At 44.4% G+C, this 21,946-nt stretch overlaps 1 protein-coding gene and 1 non-coding gene across 2 annotated transcripts in view; both read left to right on the top strand.

The window, feature by feature from the left end:
* LOC124775353 (transmembrane protein 132E) overlaps positions 1–21,946 on the top strand; it is a 267,220-nt gene that overhangs the window by 23,799 nt on the left and 221,475 nt on the right. The window lies entirely within an intron of this gene.
* On the top strand, positions 13,211–13,284 carry Trnat-ugu. Its single transcript has one exon. It is a non-coding gene; the product is annotated as a tRNA-Thr (tRNA).

The following is a 21,946-nucleotide window of genomic DNA, read 5'->3' as shown; positions in this document are numbered from 1 at the left end:
TTTTCCACGACGTTTGGATCTGATTGCAGGTTTTAGTTTCGTACGCAACACATCACATCCACCATACAATACAGACCTGGCTCTAAAGCCTCGTTTACGCTGGGGCGACGTCTTGCAACATTGTGGCATGCTACGGAAATGTGGCGTGCGTCGTTTTGTAGCATGCTACAACAGGCAACATCTGGCGGCGTACGTTGCATGCGGCAGGTTAATTTATACCAAAACAACAGAATTTGTGCCACACGTGTGTCGGTTTTGCAGTATAAAGGATGATAAAGTATCGCAGCGGCGGTCTACTTGGTACTTGCACATGCAGCTAACAATGGAAATGAAAACCAAAGGAAAAGAAAACGATGGTGGAAGAGAAGAGGCTCGTTAGTCCGCGCCATACCGCTGCCAAATGGTAGCCTAACGGTAAATGTTCGCACAGGTACCGGGCCGGTCACCACCCTGTGTCGGGGCCCGGGATGAAACTTTCAGTCCCCAGCTCACCCAACTCTGCGGTACGACTGCTGCGGTATGTCTGCCACACTACTTCCCTTGCAAGCTCGCGAGTAAGCGGATGACGCACCTTAGACGAAAGCAACAATGACAACATGAGAATGATGATTTAGTTCTAAATGTTTTGAAATGCTTAACTACTTCGTAACACTTTTTCCAAATTAATAAGCAAACATATTAATAGTATTAATAGTAAGACTGTATTAAAAACTTTCAGTGTTCGGCTCCACAAATTTAAATTATATGTGAAGTTTTACTCCAGTGCGTGGGAAATAAATATCCCAGGTTGGGATGCATAAACTAAAACCAGAGGAGGGGATGGTCTGATGCAGAGGGGGGGGGGGGGAAATCCCCCCCATCCCCCCTGCAAATCGCACACTGCTCAGAATGGATAAATGGAGATCCCGTATGGTTCTCAAGAGAATCAATACCACTCTTCTTGCAAAATACAGGCGTGTTAAGAAAGCGGTGATAGAGGTGGATAGCGATCTGACACTCTTCTCCGCGATGTATACCGCGACGGTTAGGTTCAATAATATTGAGATCTGGTGACCGCAATGGCGTGGGGTGGGGGTGGGGGGTAGCGGTGAGAGACGTGACAATGGATGCTCGTGCTCACAGTACCAGTCCTGGAGGAATCGAACTGCGTGAACTGAGGTCCTGTTGTCTTGGAACCTGATCAACCGAAACGTTCACATACTCCTTGACACTAAAGTGACCTTGCAGAATAAAAATGGGGCATTTGGAATACCACGGTATTGCTACCCAAATCATCACCGTCCCGCCATGTTTCATTGGCTCGCAAATTGGGCAGCGGTTGAAAACAGTGTGAAGCAGGACTCATCTTACCGAATGACTTTCTCCCAATGCCCCATAGCACAGGATTTAATGTTACAGCCAGTTCCAGCTCTCCCAGTAATTCCCTGCTGCTTGAGCTTCCTTCGTGTTATTTTCGTGCTGTAAGGGTTCACGAGAGCAACCTTCAGTTCTGTAGTGTCTTTTGAAGATGCCATCTTTCGTTCGCTACTGTACCTTTCATCTGTGAATGAAGAGACGTCATTCAACAAGCACCTGAACTTAATCACTCGGTGCATCTTCACAACTCGATACTCACCACCATCATTTTATGTTTCTCAGAAAAAATACTACGGAGCAACGTGGTGTATTGGCCAGAATAATAATATAATCATTCGTTTTATCGCTTTTTCATTTTATAAACTACACACCTTGAGTTGTTTGGGTTTAAGCTATCACCAGAATGAATTAAAATACTTAGCAAGAGTCCATGGTAGAGATAGGTAGGTCAGACTCAGATGAGATACTGAATATTGAGGTTCTTTTAATGTGATTGTTTTTTGGCCTAAACCAAACCGTGTTACGTTGTACAAAAAATAAAAAGAGGTTCAAGACAGAAAATGACTTAAATAATGATATAGCGATCGATGATTCATATAATTATTTTATTTATTACTAATTTTTTTTTTTTTTTGGTCATCAGTCTACTGACTGGTTTGATGCGGCCCGCCACGAATTCCTTTCCTGTGCTAACCTCTTCATCTCAGAGTAGCACTTGCAACCCACGTCCTCAATTATTTGCTTGACGTATTCCAATCTCTGTCTTCCTCTACAGTTTTTGCCCTCTACAGCTCCCTCTAGTACCATGGAAGTCATTCCCTCATGTCTTAGCAGATGTCCTATCATCCTGTCACTTCTCCTTATCAGTGTTTTCCACATATTCCTTTCCTCTCCGATTCTGCGTAGAACCTCCTCATTCCTTACCTTATCAGTCCACCTAATTTTCAACATTCGTCTATAGCACCACATCTCAAATGCTTCGATTCTCTTCTATTCCGGTTTTCCCACAGTCCACGTTTCACTACCATACAATGCTGTACTCCAAAAGTACATCCTCAGAAATGTCTTCCTCAAATTAAGGCCGGTATTTGAAATTAGTAGACTTCTCTTGGCCAAAAATGCCTTTTTTGCCATAGCGAGTCTGCTTTTGATGTCCTCCTTGCTCCGACCGTCATCGGTTATTTTATTGCCTAAGTAGCAGAATTCCTTAACTTCATTGACTTCGTGACCATCAATCCTGATGTTAAGTTTCTCGCTGTTCTCATTTCTACTACTTCTCATTACCTTCGTCTTTCTCCGATTTACTCTAAAACCATACTGTGTACTCATTAGACTGTTCATTCCGTTCAGCAGATCATTTAATTCTTCTTCACTTTCACTCAGGATAGCAATGTCATCAGCGAATCGTATCATTGATATCCTTTCACCTTGTATTTTTATTCCACTACCGAACCTTTCTTTTATTTCCATCATTGCTTCCTCGATGTACAGATTGAAGAGTAGGGGCGAAAGGCTACAGCCTTGTCTTACACCCTTCTTAATACGAGCACTTCGTTCTTGATCGTCCACTCTTATTATTCCCTCTTGGTTGTTGTAGATATTGTATATGACCCGTCTCTCCCTATAGCTTACCCCTACTTTTTTCAGAATCTCGAACAGCTTGCACAATTTTATATTGTCGAACGCTTTTTCCAGGTCGACAAATCCTATGAAAGTGTCTTGATATTTCTTTAGCCTTGCTTCCATTATTAGCCGTAACGTCAGAATTGCCTCTCGTCACCTAGCGCATTCTCAATTTTCTTTTCCATTCTTCTGTATATTATTCTTGTAAGCAGCTTCGATGCATGAACTGTTAAGCTGATTGTGCGATAATTCTCGCACTTGACAGCTCTTGCCGTCTTCGGAATTGTGTGGATGATGCTTTTCCGAAAGTCAGATGGTATGTCGCCAGACTCATATATTCTACACACCAACGTGAATAGTCGTTTTGTTGCCACTTCCCCCAATGATTTTAGAAATTCTGATGGAATGTTATCTTTCCCTTCTGCCTTATTTGTCCGTAAGTCCTCCAAAGGTCTTTTAAATTCCGCTTCTAATACTGGATCCCCTATCTCTTCTAAATCGGCTCCTGTTTCTTCTTCTATCACATCATAGAGGCTTTCAATGTATTCTTTCCACCTATCTGCTCTCTCCTCTGCATTTAACAGTGGAATTCCCGTTGCACTCTTAACGTTACCACCGTTGCTTTTAATGTCACCAAAGGTTGTTTTGACTTTCCTGTATGCTGAGTCTGTCCTTCCGACAATCATATCTTTTTCGATGTCTTCACATTTTTCCTGCAGCCATTTCGTCTTAGCTTCCCTGCACTTCCTATTTATTTCATTCCTCAGCGACTTGTATTTCTGTATTCCTGATTTTCCCGGAACATGTTTGTACTTCCTCCTTTCATCAATCAACTGAAGTATTTCTTCTGTTACCCATGGTTTCTTCGCAGCTACTTTCTTTGTACCTATGTTTTCCTTCCCTACTTCTGTGATGGCCCTTTTTAGAGATGTCCATTCCTCTTCAACTGTACTGCCTACTGCGCTATTCCTTATTGCTGTATCTATAGCGTTAGAGAACTTCAAACGTATCTCGTCATTCCTTAGTACTTCCGTATCCCACTTCTTTGCGTATTGATTCTTCCTGACTAATGTCTTGAACATCAGCCTACTCTTCATCACGACTATATTGTGATCTGAGTCTATATCTGCTCCTGGGTACGTCTTACAATCCAGTATCTGATTTCTATTACTAATAGTGCCGGGAAATCATGGGTCTCCGTAGGAAGGACGGCAATTTAAATTCCCGTCCCGCCATCCACATTTAAGTTTCCATGTTTTCCCTAAATCAATTAGACGAACGCCAAGACGACTTAACTAGAAGGGCCGAAAAATTCCCTTTCCTGTCTTCCCCCAATTAGAGCTTGAGCGCCATCTACAGTGACTTCTTCATCGATGTCACGTTAAACCTCAATCTTGCTTTTTTCCGTTTAAAAATATTGTATGGATCACGAAGCGACACAGTCTATCAGAGAGCGGCGCTTCTAAAACGTTAAGTATCTTGCGCTGGCTAACCAATATCATAACAGATGACGACCATTCCATCACAGCAGCACCGTAACAGCAGGACGCATGCGACAGTACACTGCTACTGATATAGTGTACCCATTAGAAAACACATTCGGAGGCACATGTGGACACCCATTTTGATGTAGAGGGGATAGAGCCTTATTTTCGTTTGTCTCTCACATTCTAGTGGTGTTAATACAGTGAGGTTATGAACTATCGATATTTATTTCTGTTGAAACGTCCGGGCAGAGAGAATCGATGGGTATAGCTATTCACTAATATTACATACACGTCTGCAGGGAAATCTTCAGCATCTTAGTAGAAAACCTAAGGGGTCGGTATTTATAGGGAAATAATGAGCTGTGTGCACTCCGTCAGGTAATGCCGAACTCACATGATAATCTCGAACAGGCGAAACCTTTCTCGATTATAATAAATCGATAGCTAGAATTCATCTCTTTGTGCAAAGTCGGAATCCATATTTTATTTAAAGTAACTCCCTATTTCAGTGCGTTAAAATTATATTGTTGGCCATAAAACACGAGGAAGAAAATAACAAAATATTGAAACTTGCTGCCAGATTAAAATTCTGTGGTGGACTCAGACTCGAACTCGGGGGCTTTGCTTTCCGCGAGTAAGTGCTCTACCGACTGAGCTACCCAAGGACGACATACGACCAGTGCTCTCAGGAGTCACAGAACTCCTCCTGCGTAACAGTTCTCTCGGTCCGGCACGCAGTTTTAATCTGCCACGGAATTTCATATCAGTGTACTCTCCGCTGCAGAGTGAACAATTCGTTCTGGAAACATCTCCCAGAATGTGGCTAAGCCGCGTTTCTTCTAGGAGTGCTAGTCCCGCAAGGTATGTAGGAGAACTTCTGTGAAGTTTGGAACGTATGAGATGAGGTACTGGAGGATGTAAAGCTGTGAGGAGGGGTCGTGGTTCGTGCTTGGGTAGTTCAGTGGGTAGAGAACATGCCCGCGAAAGGCAAACGTCCCGAGTTCGAGTCTCGGTACGGCACACAGTTTTAATTTGGGAGGAAGTTTCATACCAGCGCACACTCCGCTGCAGATTAAAAAATTCATCCAGGAAGTAAAATATTCCTTAATCTACATATACAGTCAGTAGGAAGAATACATGATTAAATTTGTATGTGGATTGCGGGTAAAAGGATGCGAATCCTACGGTCGCAGGTTCGATTCCTGCCTCGGGCATGGATGTGTGTGATGCCCTTAGGTTAGTTAGGTTTAAGTAGTTCTAACTTCTAGGGGAATGATGACCTCAGATGTTGAGTCCCATAGTGCTCCGAGCTATTTGAACTATTTTTGATGCGAATCTGAATACGCAGCTTGCCGCATTGACAGCAACAACGGCTGTAACCCTGCTGGACACCGAATCGAAATGATATTGAGTGACAGATGTGAGTACGTAATTCCACGCTCTTCGCTCTATGCTAGAGTTCATCAGTCATAGTGGATGACGAGGGGATGGCGTTTCAGTCTCTCGGCAGCTCATGACGTGATCTTTTTAGTGCGCAAGGAATGCGGAGAACTTACTGACCTGACCAACGGTCGAACACCCTTTATAATGGGGCATTTCAGGCAACACGAGCTACATGCGGTCTTGCGTTATCTTGTTAAAATATAAGGCCAGGGACTCCTCGAAATTAGGACGCAGCCTTATATATTCCTGACATTGTATCATTGTGGACTCTGAAGAAACTTTTAAACAAGGTCACTAGTGAAGCACCTATTAGATACAGATAACCGGTTTCAGCACGGCTGGGTTGTTATCTTCCGATCTTACGCCTTATAACATTACATAATATTTTTATTAGTACTGTAAGTGGTGTTACACGTGTCGTGAACTTCACCAGTAATCGACATGTCAAACATAAAAGAAATACATGTTCAAACATGATACTAAGCCGTCTACGAATACTCACACACAACTGACTATCCAGCTACCGGTCAGGATCAGCAACGTAACTGCTAAAGAGCAGATTACTGGCTATGCTAACCAAAGGTAGTCGTGTTGTGTACCCAATGGCAGCAACCATCGTTAAGCCAGGTGCTGGGTCCCTATGAGGTTGGTGGTGTTCCATCTCCTCTGAGCCTCCACACACGGATACGCTGATTGTGTTATTCGGAGAACTGGAATTCGTCTGAAAGGCTGATATGATACCAATACTGAGTCCTGTGTTGTCGCTGGACGAACAGCGGTCGGCGCGGCTTCTGTACTGCTGCGACAGGAAAAGCAGCATCAATGGTGGTCGTGCTGATAGGCAGGTGCAGCCCAGACGTCGTAGAACTTTCCGTGTTGGTATTTGTCTTGTTGCAAACAGCCAGTTTCCTGATTGAAAGTACGTGATACGTATGTTTGATCCTGCGGTCGAGCGAACGATATGCCTGTTCTCTGGGGCGCTTGTCACATGGACTGCGGAGTATACCTACTTGAAACAAATCGATTATATAAGTGATATCAAAAAGTTTCAGTTCGAAGGTCATGCAGTGCAGAATCAGTACGTTATCGAGACGAAATCAACGTGAGCATTGAGGCAATCATTCCACGATACACCAGACTAAAATAAGCTTTTGGTAAAATGCCGTACCAAGCTGAGTGTAGAGGCCCGTAACTGCCTGCTGCACGTCCTCGACCGACAGGAATTGTTGAACATTCAAGGCCTTTTTTAAGGGACAACGGGCATGATAATCGCGTGGGGAGAGAACAGAACTGTAGGGTGGGTGCTCGAGTGTCTCCCAGCTGGGTTGCTCCACCATTTCTTCGGCGTCTTGTGTCGAATCACGAGCAGCACGAAAGTTGCCGCACAATTTCACAACGGTAGTCTTCGACAGACATTGTGTCTCACACACATTATTCATTCTCCGATGAATATCTAGCAGTGTTCGTCCTTCAGTGGCCAAAAATGAATAACGCCATGTTGGTCCTGTTTAGACGCATTTGGTAATAACGTCGACTTAGTTGACGTTTCCTTATTTACTATACGCACGTCGGAAAGATATGACTCCCACACTAATCCCTTGCCCTCATGTTGATGCTCATGTACCGACACCATAGGCGCTCTACGCTGCATATACGCCTCAGCAACGCCCTCAAACGGAAACTTTTTGATGGCCCCTTATACAAGGTGAGTCACGTAAGACGTAACACCCATTTCATTTCGTGAATGGTTACAAATATCGAAACGCGGTTTTCTGCAGATGTTAGAGTATCAAGGCGAACGTATTTTTTATTTGGTAACTTTTTTAGTGATGATATTACCGGAGATATTGAAGTAAATTCTTTTTCTTAATGTAACCGTATACGTTTTGTAGCTGCAGTCGATTGCTCTTGAGAAGACAATTAGAGTGACACAGCGTTTGTCAGTGTTGACGTTGAAACCCGTCGTAAAAGAATTCGGGAAATGTCCTAGACTTTGAGAGCACGGTGGCCGGAATCTGCATTAGCGGTGCAAACACTGCCAAGGAGAGCTCTCATGCTATGCTGTGTCAGAAGTCAACACATTTACCTGTTTACTTTTCTTCACTGCAGCATGCTCATTTCTGCTTTAACATTCGTTGCATGCGGGCATGTACACCAATGAGGAAAAGTTGGATATACTACTTTTATATGTTTAATATAAAAGAAACGTCGTAAAAACAGTAAACCGATACAGGGTTATCTGTCCCGATCGCCAGTGTCTGACAGGTTATTTGAACGTCAAAAAGAGGACAAGAAAGAAGACTGCAGCTGACAGAGAACACGAACGAGCTGTTCTGGCTACGACGTTAATGAATCCATACACTGGTACGAGATAAATTGCCAAGGATTGCGGAGTCATCCAGATAAGTGTCATTCGCATTCTGCATCGACAGAATTTCCATTCCTATCATTTATCACCACATAAGGCACTCTAAGGCCGTGATTTCGAAAGTCATACAGAATTTTCTCGGTTTGCCCTTCAGCAACTGAGAGGTAGCCGTACGTTTTTTTAAATGTGCGCTCTTTACCGATGAAGCAATGCTTATTAACCACGCTAATATAAGTTTGCTTTATGCCCGTTAGCGCAAGGGGAACAATATACTTATTGATAAGCCACCAGTAGCGTTGGATAATGCTTTTTGTATCACTGAATATGGTACAGAAGTAACAAGAAAATAAAAGTCACTGCTTGACGACGAGAAATAAAGCTAAGACTGTATTCACCGATAGGAAACCTACGTTTGATCACTGATACAGAAAACTTCTCACAGCGTCTGTGAATGACGAGTCCCACGAGACATTGGTCTGTTGACGACCGAGGGAGTCAAAGAGTCTGGTCCTATGTAAAAGCGCTAAGTGCGTCTAAGGCTTCCCTTCAGTTCCTTGTTGACCAATCCGGTGTGGCAGTTGAAGATAGCAAAACGAAAGCCAAAGTTTTAAATTTCACGTTCACGAAATAGTTCACACAGGAGAATCGTACAAACATACCGTCATTTGACCATCGAACAGACTTCCTTATGGACGACATAGTAGAAAGCATACCTGGGGTAGAGAAACAACTGCAAGATTTGAAAGCAAATACATCACCTGGCCCGGATGGATTCCCAGTTCGATTTTACAGAGAGTACTCAACGGCATTGGTCCCTTACCTATCTTGCATTTATCGTGAATCTCCCACCCAGCACAAAGTCCCAAGCGACTGGAAAAAAGCGCGGGTGACTCCAATATATAAGAAAGGTAAAAGAATGGACCCACAAAATTACAGACCAATATCCCTAACTTCTGTTTGCTGCGGAATTCTTGAACATATTCTCAGTTCGAATATAATAAACCTTCTTGAGACTGAGAAGCTTATGTACACGAATCAGCATGGTTTTAGAAAACATCACTTGTACAAACTCAGCTTGCCCTTTTCTCAGATGATATACTGAGAACTATGGATGAAGGGCAAAAGGTAGACTTCATATTTCTAGATTTCCGGAAAGCATTTGGTGCGCCATTGTAGACTGTTAACGAAGGTACTAGCATATGGAAAAGTTCACAGATATGTGAGTAGCTCGAAGACTTCTAAATGAATAGGACGCAGTATGTTGTCCTCGACGGCGAGTGTTCATCAAAGACAAGGGTATTGTCAGGAGTGCCCCAGGGAAGTGAGATAGGACCGCTGTTGTTCTCTGTGTACAGAAGTGATTTGCCGGATAGTGCGGGCAGTAATTTACGATTGTTTGCTGATGATGCAGTGGTGTACGATAAGGTGTCGGAGTTGAGAGACTGTAGAAAATACGAGACGACATAGATAAAATTTCCAGTTGCTGTGATGAATGGCAGCTAGACCTAAATCTGGAAAAATGTAAGTTAACGCGGATGAGTAGGAAGATTGAAACTGCAGCGTTCGGATACAGTATTACTTGTGTCCTGATTGACACAGTCAAGTTGTTTAAATATCTAGACGTGACTTTGCAGAGCGAGATGAGGTGGCACGAGCATGTGACGACTGTGGTAGAGAAGGCGAATGATCGACTTTGGTTGACTGGGGAATTTTAGGAAAGAGTGGTTCACCTGTAAAGGAGGCCGCATATAGGACGATGGTGTGACCAGTAGATTTTCCCTCTATTTGCGAGTGGAAGAGGAAGGGAAAAAATGGCCCTGAGCACTATGGAAATTAACTTCTGAGGTCACCAGTCCCATAGAACTTAGAACTACTTAAACCTAACTAACCTAGGGACATCACACACATCCATGCCCGAGGCAGGATTCGAACCTGCGACCGTAGCGGTAGCGCGGTTCCAGACTGTAGCGCCTAGAACCGCTCGGCCATCCCGGCCGACGGAAGGGGAAGGGAAATAACAAGTTATGGTACAGGGTACCCTCCGCTACGCACCCTACGGTCAGTTGTAGAATATCTATATAGAGGTAGATGCAGATGGCACACGGCGTCAAGCGAGGCCGTGGTCGCCGGGTGAACGACGGTTGCACGCTGACGTCGTAGCAGAACATGGAGCATCCGGAGTTGTATCAATGAGAATGTGGTCGGAGGCAGGCGGCGACCGCTCGTGGCTACAAGTGAGGTGACTCGGTAGCCTGTTGCGGGCTGTTATCGGAGGTTCAAAATGGTTCAAATGGCTCTGAGCACTATGGGACTCAACATCTGTGGTCATCAGTCCCCTAGAACTTAGAACTACTTAAACCTAACTAACCTAAGGACAACACACACATCTATACCCAAGGCAGGATTCGAACCTGCGACCGTAGCGGTCACGCGGTTCTAGACTGTAGCGCCTAGAACCGCACGGCCACACCGGCCGGCTTTTCGGAGGTGCTGACTACTTTTGCAGACAGCTGATGTCCAGGACGGGAGCTCGGCGAAAACACTCACTATGACCATGCGTTGGGCTGCCGCGGCCGGAGTGGCCGAGCGGTTCTAGGCGCTACAGTCTGGAGCCGCGCGACCGCTACGGTCGCAGGTTCGAATCCTACCTCGGGCATGGATGTGTGTGATGTCCTTAGGTTAGTTAGGTTTAAGTAGTTCTAAGTTCTAGGGGACTGATGACCTCAGAAGTTAAGTCCCATAGTGCTCAGAGCCATTTGAACCATTCTTTTGGCTGCCGCTTGTGTGAGTCCTGGCGGAAGATTACACGATCGCTTTCTAGGCGGCTCGTGATCTATATAGGAAAATACTTCCGTGATTGTGCCGCTCCCTGGCGCGACGTTGGCGCCTGTATATTGTGCAGAGCTTTCCGTAAGTCTGCCTTTAAGTATGGTTATATTTACCGACAGTGGACTCACGGAGCCTCTAGTGTTTACTACCGTCGGTTGAATTGTGGCGAGACACTCGTCGGCAGGCTGAGTGTGTTGCGGTACAGCCGAACTTCAAAGGGGTATCTGACCGCTTTCTAATCAACGATCATATTCTGAACATAGCATGTAAATGGCATTTGTCCTACGTTGTCTGTGCGATTGCCCCGAAATGTCAATCATTTGTATATCCAAGCACTTAAGAAACTAGGAGCCATGTTGTGCAAGAGGTTTCCACATACGCCTATATCCTGGAACGAAAACTAAACACCACGAAGATGATGAGAGCCTTCATGTCATTTCTCACAAGTGAAGATCTCAACCAGGCACGGAAATAGCGTATCCATCATCTGAAAGATGTAGCCACTAGAGAGATGGAGAAAAAGAAAGAAGATAAAAGAAAAATAAAACTGAAGCTGGAAGTCCCAAGCTGGTCCAGAACACGAGGAACTGCAAGAGAAATATCTGGTCGGCGAAATCAAACACTAAGTGAAAAACCTATTCGTCAAAAGTCGCAGAAGATTCATGTGACAGCTTGAAAATGTAGGACGAGCAGACTCATAAAGGTGGCATAAATATAAAATGTCCAGAGCCCTCATGAAAAATGCACGCTAAAACTCAGGATATAGGGTGCAGGAAGACTTGACTGAAATGTGGAACAGCAAAGAAATAACTTCTAATGCTGTATGGGACTGCCGGCTGGGAGCCTGATTGAAAAGATTTTTCTATCCTCCGTGCAAAATGGCACCTTTCCCTCGTAAAGTGTGAGAGTTGTGTGTTTAAACGTCTCTGATAAGTGGAGGTGACAGGAATGAGAGAGTGTAGTGTAGGGTCTTGTTTGTGTTGACTGGTGATGAGAAGGGGAAGCGTGAAATCCGATACCGGCGTTTAGCCTACCACTCTCGGATAGCACCAAGGGGGCCGATGGGCTTAACGCGCGAATCCGACGGAGGAATCACATCAACGGTGTCACATTCCAACACTCCGAGAGAGACTGCTGAGAGGTTTGGAATTTAATCCAAAACGTTGGCGCAAAGTCTGGTGATCAGGAACTTTACGCCACCAGCCCCAGCTCACCTATAGCCAACAGCATGTGATGTACGCAGGCGGTTACCCATCCAAGCACTGGGCACGCACGACGTTCGTCTGGTGATCTAACGAGAACCGGTATGTAAAAGCTCCAAAGCAGTCATTATTAAGAAATCAGCAGACAGGGATCCTTCAGATCCAAAGACTTACAGGCCAATATGCCTAATAAACACCCTAGCAAAGATTCAGAGAAAGCTACTGTGTAAGCGCCTGCAAACGCACAGAGCTCTCAGGGGTATGAGCCAACACCAGTTCGGCTTCAGAACTGGCAGATCAATAGATGATAGCATCAACCAGGCCCTGCACATAGTTAACACCACAAAAAAGAAATACGCCATGGCAATAATGATTATATATATGAAGACAGTAACTTGTTCTCGAAAGAACAGTTACTGTTGATGACCGTGCAGCTTTTCCCTGGAATAAATGATGACTAACTGACAACCTCAGCTGCCGACAGGTGTTGTTGTTATACCTCGATGTGGACAGCTGAAAATGTGTGCCCCGACCGGGTTTCGAACCCGGGATCTCTTGCTTCCAGGGAAAAGCTGCAAGGTCATCAATAGTAACTGTTCTTTCGAGAACAAGTTACTATCTTCATATATATATATATATATATATATATATATATATATATATATATATATATATATATATATATATAGTTAAAGGCTACCCAGCCATTGACCTTCGTCTGTGCGAATGCGCACAGGTTGCCCAAACTCTTACGGGAATCGCCAAAGCGTGCGCGAGTAATGAGTGGGTGGGCAAATGTCTATAAGGTACAATACATATGTAGAATTGTGGACAGTTGGGAATGAGAGTTTCACGGTAAGCGTGCAAGGGATAAGTCCCTGCAGTCGCGCTATTCACCTGTGTCCTCGGTGGCTCAGCTGGATAGAGCGTCTGCCATGTAAGCAGGAGATCCCGGGTTCGAATCCCGGTGGAGGCACACATTTTCAGCTCTCCACATCGATGTATAACAACAACACCTGTCGGCAGCTGAGGTTGTCAGTTAGTCATCATTTACAGCAATAATGATTGACATTGCCGGAGCATTTGATGATCTCTGGTGGCCCGCACTGTTTCAGAGGCTAAGACATCTGGAGGTACAGCAGTCACTGTACAACAGTTTTCTAGACTACCGTAAAGACTGAGTAGTCGAATGGCAGATGGACAGCCGCAAAGTAATTAAAAAAAATTACCAAAGGTTGTCCTCAAGGGTCGATCTGCGGCCCCATCTTCTGGGATATAACAATCGAACCCCTTCTACAACTTCTGGATGAGTATGGCAGGTCAGACGGAATTGTCGCCTACGCAGATGACCTATTAGTTGTAGTCACTGCAAACAACAGAACCCTGTTAGAAGAGAAAGCCAGTGGAATACTACAAACAATTACTCAGTGGTGTCACAACAACAAACTCAGAATAGCCGAAAACAAAACAACATACACTGTACTGAAAGGATCGCTCCAAACGAATCCTTCGGTTGAAATTGCGGACACAAACACCAAACGAGCACACGTTACGCGCTATCTTGGGGGTACATACAGATGAAAAATTGAATTTCCACGAACACATAAGGCTAACAACAGACAATGCAGAAAAAATACTACACAAACTCGTGAGGCTAAATTCAAAACAGTACAGACTACCTCTACCAGTCATACGTACATACCTTAAGGCGCTCAGTCCGGAACCGCGCGACTGCTACGGTCGCAGGTTCGAATCCTGCCTCAGGCATGGATGTGTGTGATGTCCTTAGGTTAGTTAGGTTTAAGTAGTTCTAAGTTCTAGGGGACTGATGACCACAGAAGTTAAGTCCCATAGCGCTCAGAGCCATTTGAACCATACGTACATACCACTGTGCGCTCTTAGAATCAGTACTCAGCTTCGCAGCAGCACGTGGGCACATAGACTGAACGTGGTCACCAACAAAGCATCCGTCAGACGAGGACAGAGAAGTGTCAGGCTATCTGGAGCCTTCGGTACCACCTCAGCGGATGCACTGTGCGTGGTGCTCGGAATAAGCCCCATAGATATCACGATGAAATACAGAGCTGTAAGGTACTGGTTAAAGGTGGGGGGACTAGATAAGGTACACACAATAACCGGTGTGCCGATAGAGACGATACATCACCTTAAAAATTGGCGTTTGGATACATGGCAAGGTGAGTGGGATGTAAGTGATAAGGGACGTAGACTGCACGACTTCCTCCCTGACATAAGGGAGCGGTTGAGAATGAGACATATCGATCCCAGCCGCGGTATGGTACATTTCTTAACCGGGCACGGACCTTATCCCACGCACTTAAACCGCGTGAGTCTGAGGCAGACACCTACATGCACATGCGGTGAAGAAGGTTCCCCAGAACACACTGTCTTTTTCTGCGCGCAATGCGCGAACAATAGGCATACACTACATTTAGACTACACAGATACAGACATTGATATATGCACAGCAATAAGAGACGAAGAACAGTGGGCACAATTAAACGCACTGACAAACAGTATTTCAAAAACAACACATGAAGAGTACATGCGGACACGACATTACAGACATGCCTATGTGCAACGTAATAACAATCCCCAGAGGGTTGACAGCGATACCCACAGTGACAGCGAAAATAGTGACAATGAGGAGGAACAGGAGAAGGAAGCTGAGATGTGACAGTAAATAAGCATAAGGTGCTGGCGATTTAGCCAAGAAATCACCAAATGCTGTACATGGATGGACACCTAAAGTAGTTAATACATAGGATTAGTAATAAATAGGATAAGCAACATTATTTCTCTACTATAATCATTTGTGTGAATGTGTGTATGTTTGTGTGTGACTGGCGGTCAACGGCTCGAAGAAACGATTCCGAGGTATTCACCGTCAGTCACATTCGGTGATGGTACTAACAAATATTTCCTCTATCCTATCTTCTTTTTATAGTCTTCTTAAAAAAACAACAAAATTTTATTTATATTTCAACTTTAAATTATTGTTATTTTGAAAAGTATCATTCTTTGTAAATGTTGTAGATAAAACAAAAGAAAAGAAAACTGTAAAAAGATGAAAAACGAAAATTGTAAGATGTACGACCTGTTTTAAACATCAGGTAACAGGCCTATAATTTGGCAATAAATAAACAAATATTCAAAGAGACGAAGCAGTTGGCAACAATTAACTGGTGAAAACCTCTGTAACACAGTAACACACCGAACTAATTGGTGCAGTGGTTAGCGCAATGGACTCGCATTCTGGAGGACGACGGTTCAGATTCACGTCCGCCCATCCACAGTTAGATTTTGCGCCATTTCCCTAAGTCGCTCGAGGGTAGAGTTGCGCTTTACCCAAATGGTTCGGAAGTTTTGGGCAGTACATAAATAACGTGATAAAAGGTAGGATTGCAGGTTGTACTGGAAACATCAGTAGGGAAAGAAACATAAATGAATATGTGAAAGAGAAAATGGGAGCCGACGACTTTTCTTTGCTTCTTACTTTTTGTTTTACACATGATTAGAACTGCACATCGCCCAGTGTTAGTCCACTGGTAGTTTATAACGTTGAAAAAAATAAATTGCATTTTATAAGTAATAAAAGTTTCTCGCGTGACTTCTGTGATTTTATGTAACCAAACCAATTACTTTTGGTGAAAATACAGTTTACGTACACAAACATTAAAAAATCTATTAATTACTGTTGTTTTGTACTCAATAGAACATTTTTCATCACGATCAAAGGAAAGAATTTCCTGTTATTATTGATAAGTGCGAAAGTTGTTTATGAATAACAGAAACATATCTTTTATAATCTTGACGAAGTAATGAAATGAGGTTTGATACGTTTTTGCTTTGCGTTTTCTTAATTGTACCATTTAATTGAGGAAACTTCGGTTTCTAATACTGTACGATAAACATGTATTGTGTGATTTTTTACTACAACGTTCCTCTTTCACGTTATGAATCAATAATTTGCGAATAAAACATGAATTAAACATTGACAGTTTCAAGATTGCTATAAATACTATTTGTTTTTAGTAACAGGTGGAAGGTTAACTATGAAGAACAAAAATGTTCCGTATGATGCTTGGCCCTTTACATATCCTCACTCAGTTTCCAGACAGATCACAGCTTCCGGTTTCTAGGGGAATCTAATAAGGCACTGATTGCATACGGAAGCAAATCGATCGAAATGGGATGACGCCCAAAAGATACACAATACTGGAATAATCCCTCTGAGAGGGCACGATCGGTTTTCTTTCCCATTGTTCCCCAATACGAGCTTTTGCTCTAACGAAGTCGCTGTCGACGGATCGCAAAACTTTAATGTACCTTCCTTCTCCATTTTTCGCTATAACACGGGACAAAACAGATCATAAGCCTGGCCAAGTACCTAAACAGAGGTCGAACAAAAATAAAGCGAAAACGTAATACTACCGGAAGTACCAAAAGAAAAAATCGGCAGAGGCTGTCACTCTTCGGCATTAACCAATTAGCAAAAATGTGGACAGGTGCCAGTAGCACTCGCGCTCTGAGGGTACCATATGAACATAATTATGTATAAATAGCGTTCATCCACTGCGGGAATCGAGGATTTCGACGACTTTTGTGTGTTATCGACAGGCTTGATACTGGCAAGACATCAACCACAGGCATTCCAAGACTCGAGAATGTTCTAATTTCAAGTATGAAGTCGGATAATAAATAACGAAAGCAAATTCTTTCCATGTGATATGATTACAAATTAACAATTTTGTGATTTTTTTTCCTTTGCTTGTACTGTGAAACGTTAAAAAAAATGGTTCAAATGGCTCTGAGCACTATGGGACTTAACTGCTGAGGTCATCAGTCCCATAGAACTTAGAACTACTTAAACCTAACTAACCTATGACAGCACACACATCCATGCCCGAGGCAGGATTCGAACCTGCGACCGTAGCGGTCGCGCGGTTCCAGACTGTAGTGCCTAGAACCACTCGGCCACTGCCGCCGGCGAAACTTTCTCTCTTGCCAAATTTCATGATTGTACTTCAAGGGGAAGTAACCTGTAGGTTTTACGAGAACACTTGCAGTATCAAAATATGTGACGTAAAGGCCCGTATCTTTCGACTGCATTGACTTAGAACCTTAAATTTTTTATACCAATAAAGGACAATTGACCTCAGTATGCGATATAAATTTCAACTTGATACGCATACGCGTTCCTGAGAAAACGAGGTCTTAATAGAGGGAGGGACAGAGAGACAGTGGGAAAACAAGTGACAAAATTAATTTTTTTCGTGTAGTGTGACTACAAATTCAGTAATTCAGATTTTTCTCTTTACTTGCTCTGTGAAACCTTTGTTCTTGTCAAACTTCATTATTCTGGATCAACAGGAAGTACCGTGTATGTTTTGATGAGCGAGTTTGCGAGTATCAAAATATGTGACACAAATGGCCGAATATTTTGATTACATTGCCTTAGAAGCTAACGTTGATTATGCCACCCAGGGAGCAAAGATTTCAGTATGCGATATAAATTACAGTTTGATTCGTCTACCCATTCCTGAGAATAATGTGTCTTAACAGACGGATGGATGGACAGGCAGTCAGATAACAAATAGAAACAAATTTTTTCGTGTGATATAATTACAAATTAAAGATTTTCGGATATAGTCGTTAGATTGCAGTATGAAACCTTGCTTCTTACCAAATTTCACGATTCTGGGTGAAAAGGAAGTGCCCTCTAGGTTTTGATCTGTGAGCTCGCGAATATCAAAATATCTGTCATATTGGCTTAGAAGCTACACTCTTTTATATCGCCAAGTTACTGTATACCTTAATCAGCGTTTGTTTGAACCTTTGTCCCACGGCAACGGGGGATAATGGAATTGGCGATGTTAGTGTTAGACGGTGGCCGGATGCCCTTCCTGTCGCCACCCCATACCCTTGGGACGAAATTAGTGTACCCCAACTGTCTGCATGTAGCGTAACTCAGGAAACAGTGCGAACATTTTCAAATCTCTGCGAGGCGTGTAACTGACGCGGGACGTGAGGACCAGCCCGTATTCACCTAGTGGGATGTGGAAAACTGCCTAAAAACCTCATCCAAGCCGGTCGTTAATCCGCCGGGCGGATTCGATCCTGATCCGGCGCGCCTATCCGACTCCAGGAAGCAGAGCATTAGCGCCCTCGGTTAACCTGGCGCTTAGGACTGATACCTTAATGTGTGACATAAATTTCAACTTGGTACGTCTACGGGTCCGTGATAAAAGAGGTTTGGAAGAGAATGAGATTTTCACTCTGCAGCGGAGTGCGTGCTGATATGAAACTTCCCGGCAGATTAAAACTATGTGCCGGACCGAGACTCGAACTCAGGACCGTTGCCTTTCGCCGGCAAGTGCTCTACCAACTGAGCTACCCAAGTACGACTCACGCCCCGTCCTCACAGCTTTACTTCTGCCTGAAGTTTCATATCAGCGCACACTCCGCTGCAGAGTGAGAATCTCATTCTGGAAACATCCCCCAGGCTGTGGCTAAGCCATGTCTCCCCAATATCCTTTCTTTTAGGAGTGCTAGTTCTGCTAGTTTCGCAGGAGAGCTTCCGTAAAGTTTGGAAGTTAGGAGACGAGGTACTGGCGGAAGTAAAGCTGTGATGAGGGGGCGTGAGTTGTGCTTGGGTAGCTCAGCTGGTTTTTTTTTTTTTTTTAAAAAAAATTCTTTATTCAATACATTACATTATACATGATAACCCACTACCTAACTACATTAGTGGGTCCTAGTATGATACAAATTAGATGCAGCAATGTTATTCTACACTACAGGTAATATTATTATTATTATTACTATTATTTACTCTAATTTTTTACCGCTATAGGGCTCTAAGCATTAATCTACGGGGAAACTACATGCTACCTGCAGCGTTACAAGTTGTGCCAGAGCTACTATAAACCTACTAGTTGTTAGCCAGGCCCACTGAGCTAATCCCAGTGGGCGTGCCCCTGGCACTGGGCTGGCTCTTGACTTGGTGTCGCTGCAGTGTATTCTAAGGTGTTATCCTATCTTCTACTTCTAATTTAATTTAACTAAGTGTCAAAATCGGTGTGCGTCATAGTCCGGTATTTATGTACACCCCTCCCTCTTAGTCCAGGGCAAGGCGGATTCCAGCCGTGAGGCGGCTGGCCAGTCCTTGCCCGGCGGTACAGTAAGGGTGCACTAGTCAACGTCGGTGAGAGTTTTGTCTTTAATGATGGTGGTTGTCCCTTAAAAAATTCTTAAGTATCTTTTTCGATATTTCATCTGTAAGTTTGTTTAAGATGTCAAAGGTGATTTCACGCCTTAACAAGTGGTACGTGTCGTTATTTGGTAGCTGTTGTCTTAGCTCTTGGGCTACATCATCGAAGAGGTGGCACTCATACACCACATGTTCTGGGGTGCCCTGCACTGCGCCACAGTCACACGCTGGTGTAGCCTGCTTCCCAAACCTACATAGGTATGTTGGATATGGTCCATGTCCAGTAAGAAAGTGCAGCATTCCTCTCGTTGGCGTAAAAAATGTGAGTTTTATTCTTTCTTCTATGTCCGGTAGCAGCTCATAGGTTCTACGACCTGTATCTTCATTATTCCACTGATCTTGCCATAGTTCTAACCCTCTCTTTTTAATGGTGTACTTGTCCCCTGCATAAACCCCAAGTATTTCCCTGATTTTGTCCCTGTTCTCCTTGTGTACCCAGTACCAGGCAGCCTGTTCACATATTTTTATATCTAATGGACAGATTCCCATTAACACTAACAGTGCTCCCCCCGGTGTTGTCCTATAGGCCCCTGCTGAACGTAGAAGCATATTCCGCTGCACTCTTCTTACGGCCATGGCAGGCATGACCCTCGTGAGTCTGTGTGCCCAGACTCCAGATCCGTATCCTATTATTGAGGTCAGGATGCTGTTGTGATATAACTTAATTAAATTTGGTGGGAGGTGAAACCGCTTGTGACCAATTCCGATGAGATTGTTTAATAGAACCAATGATTTTTGTGATACGGTGTCAATATGTGATGCAAAGCTCCACCTCTCATCGATGATTACACCCAGGTATCGGGCCTCGCGGCGCCGAAGAACTGGTATACCATTAATTCTAACCGTCGGGTTCCTGACCAATTGGCCTTTGAGAAGTAGGTATGTGGACTTATTGGGTGCTATCGTCATTTTGCTTCTGTGGCACCATGATGTAAGAACAGTTAGGGCTCTTTCCACTTTTGGCTCTAATTCCTCGCGGCTTCGGCCGCCGACCAGCAGGAGGAGGTCGTCAGCGTATGCTATGACCTCTAGCACATCGTCACAGTTCTTGAGATCTTCAACTAAAGGCTCCATGTTGATGTCCCAAAAGAGAGGTCCCAGGACAGAGCCCTGAGGACATCCTTTGGTGACAATCTTCCTGACTATGCCGCTAGGGGCCGATAGCCAGACCTCCCTGTCTGCACAATAGCTCCTCAGACACCCATATAGCGGCCCTGGACAGTTCTTCTCCCGCAAGCAGGAAAAGAGTGAGGGCCACCACAGGTTGTCGAAGGCGCCACTGATGTCTACCATGATGCCGACGACATACTTGTGCGGGGTGGAGCCACAGACCTCGGCAGCCAGGGCGATTGCGTCAGACGCAGAACACCCAGACCGAAAGCCGAATTGTCTGTCACTCATCCCGCACAGCATGCGGTGTGCTGTCAGTCTGTTCGCTAGTAGCCTCTCAAAAAGTTTGCCCAGTATGTCCAACAAGCAGATAGGTCTATAAGATTTAATTTCTGTGGGATCTTTGTCTGGACTCTTTTTAATGATAATTACATTGGCTTTTTTCCATATTTCTGGGAATTTCCCGAGTTTCAAGCACTCGTTATACAACTTAGTGAGAGGAGCTACGAGCTGGGGGGGCAAGGAATTGCACCACTTCCGCAGTAATGCCGTCCGGGCCAGGAGCTTTCCCTCTTTTGAGGGCCTTGATCTGGGCAGCGACCTCCTCCTCAGAGAAGGGGTAGACTCTGATGTTATTGTTATAGTCCCTTTGATTTTCTCTCCTTATCCTTTTTTGTTCTTCAGTCTCATTTTCCTCCACGTCGTCAGGCAACAGAACCCGGAGGAGGGCCTCAGCAGTTTCCTGCCAAGTGCCCGTCATCCGGTCCCCGTCCCTGACGGTGGATAGCACCATTGGTGATCTTATCTTTTCTCGTACTAATTTATATGGGACTCCCCATGGGTCTATAGCCAATTGGCTTTTTACATAACTTTCCCAGCTTCTGAGTCTGACTGCCCTTAACTCCTGTTGGAATTGTTCTTTGCTTTCACGATAGATCTGAAGCCATCTTCGTTTTTCCCTCCAGACGACACTCCGCTGGTAGTACCTCCTTGCCCTCCTCACAGCCTGGCGCATCTGTCCCAGTTCGACCGACCATGGTGTGGGGGTGGCCGCTACGGCTCTCCTCCTGGTTGGTACGGCTGCCCGCACCGCTGTGGTGATCGCCTGCACCAGTCCTTCGGCGCATTCTTCCACGTTTCCGTCACCCTCCAGCAATGTCGGAATGTTGCACTCCTCCGCGAGACGGTCCCAGTTAGCCTTGTTGTAATTAAGCTGCAGCTCCCACCCCATGTCCCAGTG

The sequence above is a fragment of the Schistocerca piceifrons genome, chromosome 1 (assembly GCF_021461385.2).
Source record: "Schistocerca piceifrons isolate TAMUIC-IGC-003096 chromosome 1, iqSchPice1.1, whole genome shotgun sequence".
NCBI classification, from domain to species: domain Eukaryota; kingdom Metazoa; phylum Arthropoda; class Insecta; order Orthoptera; family Acrididae; genus Schistocerca; species Schistocerca piceifrons.
This window is presented reverse-complemented; position numbering and strand designations above follow the sequence as displayed.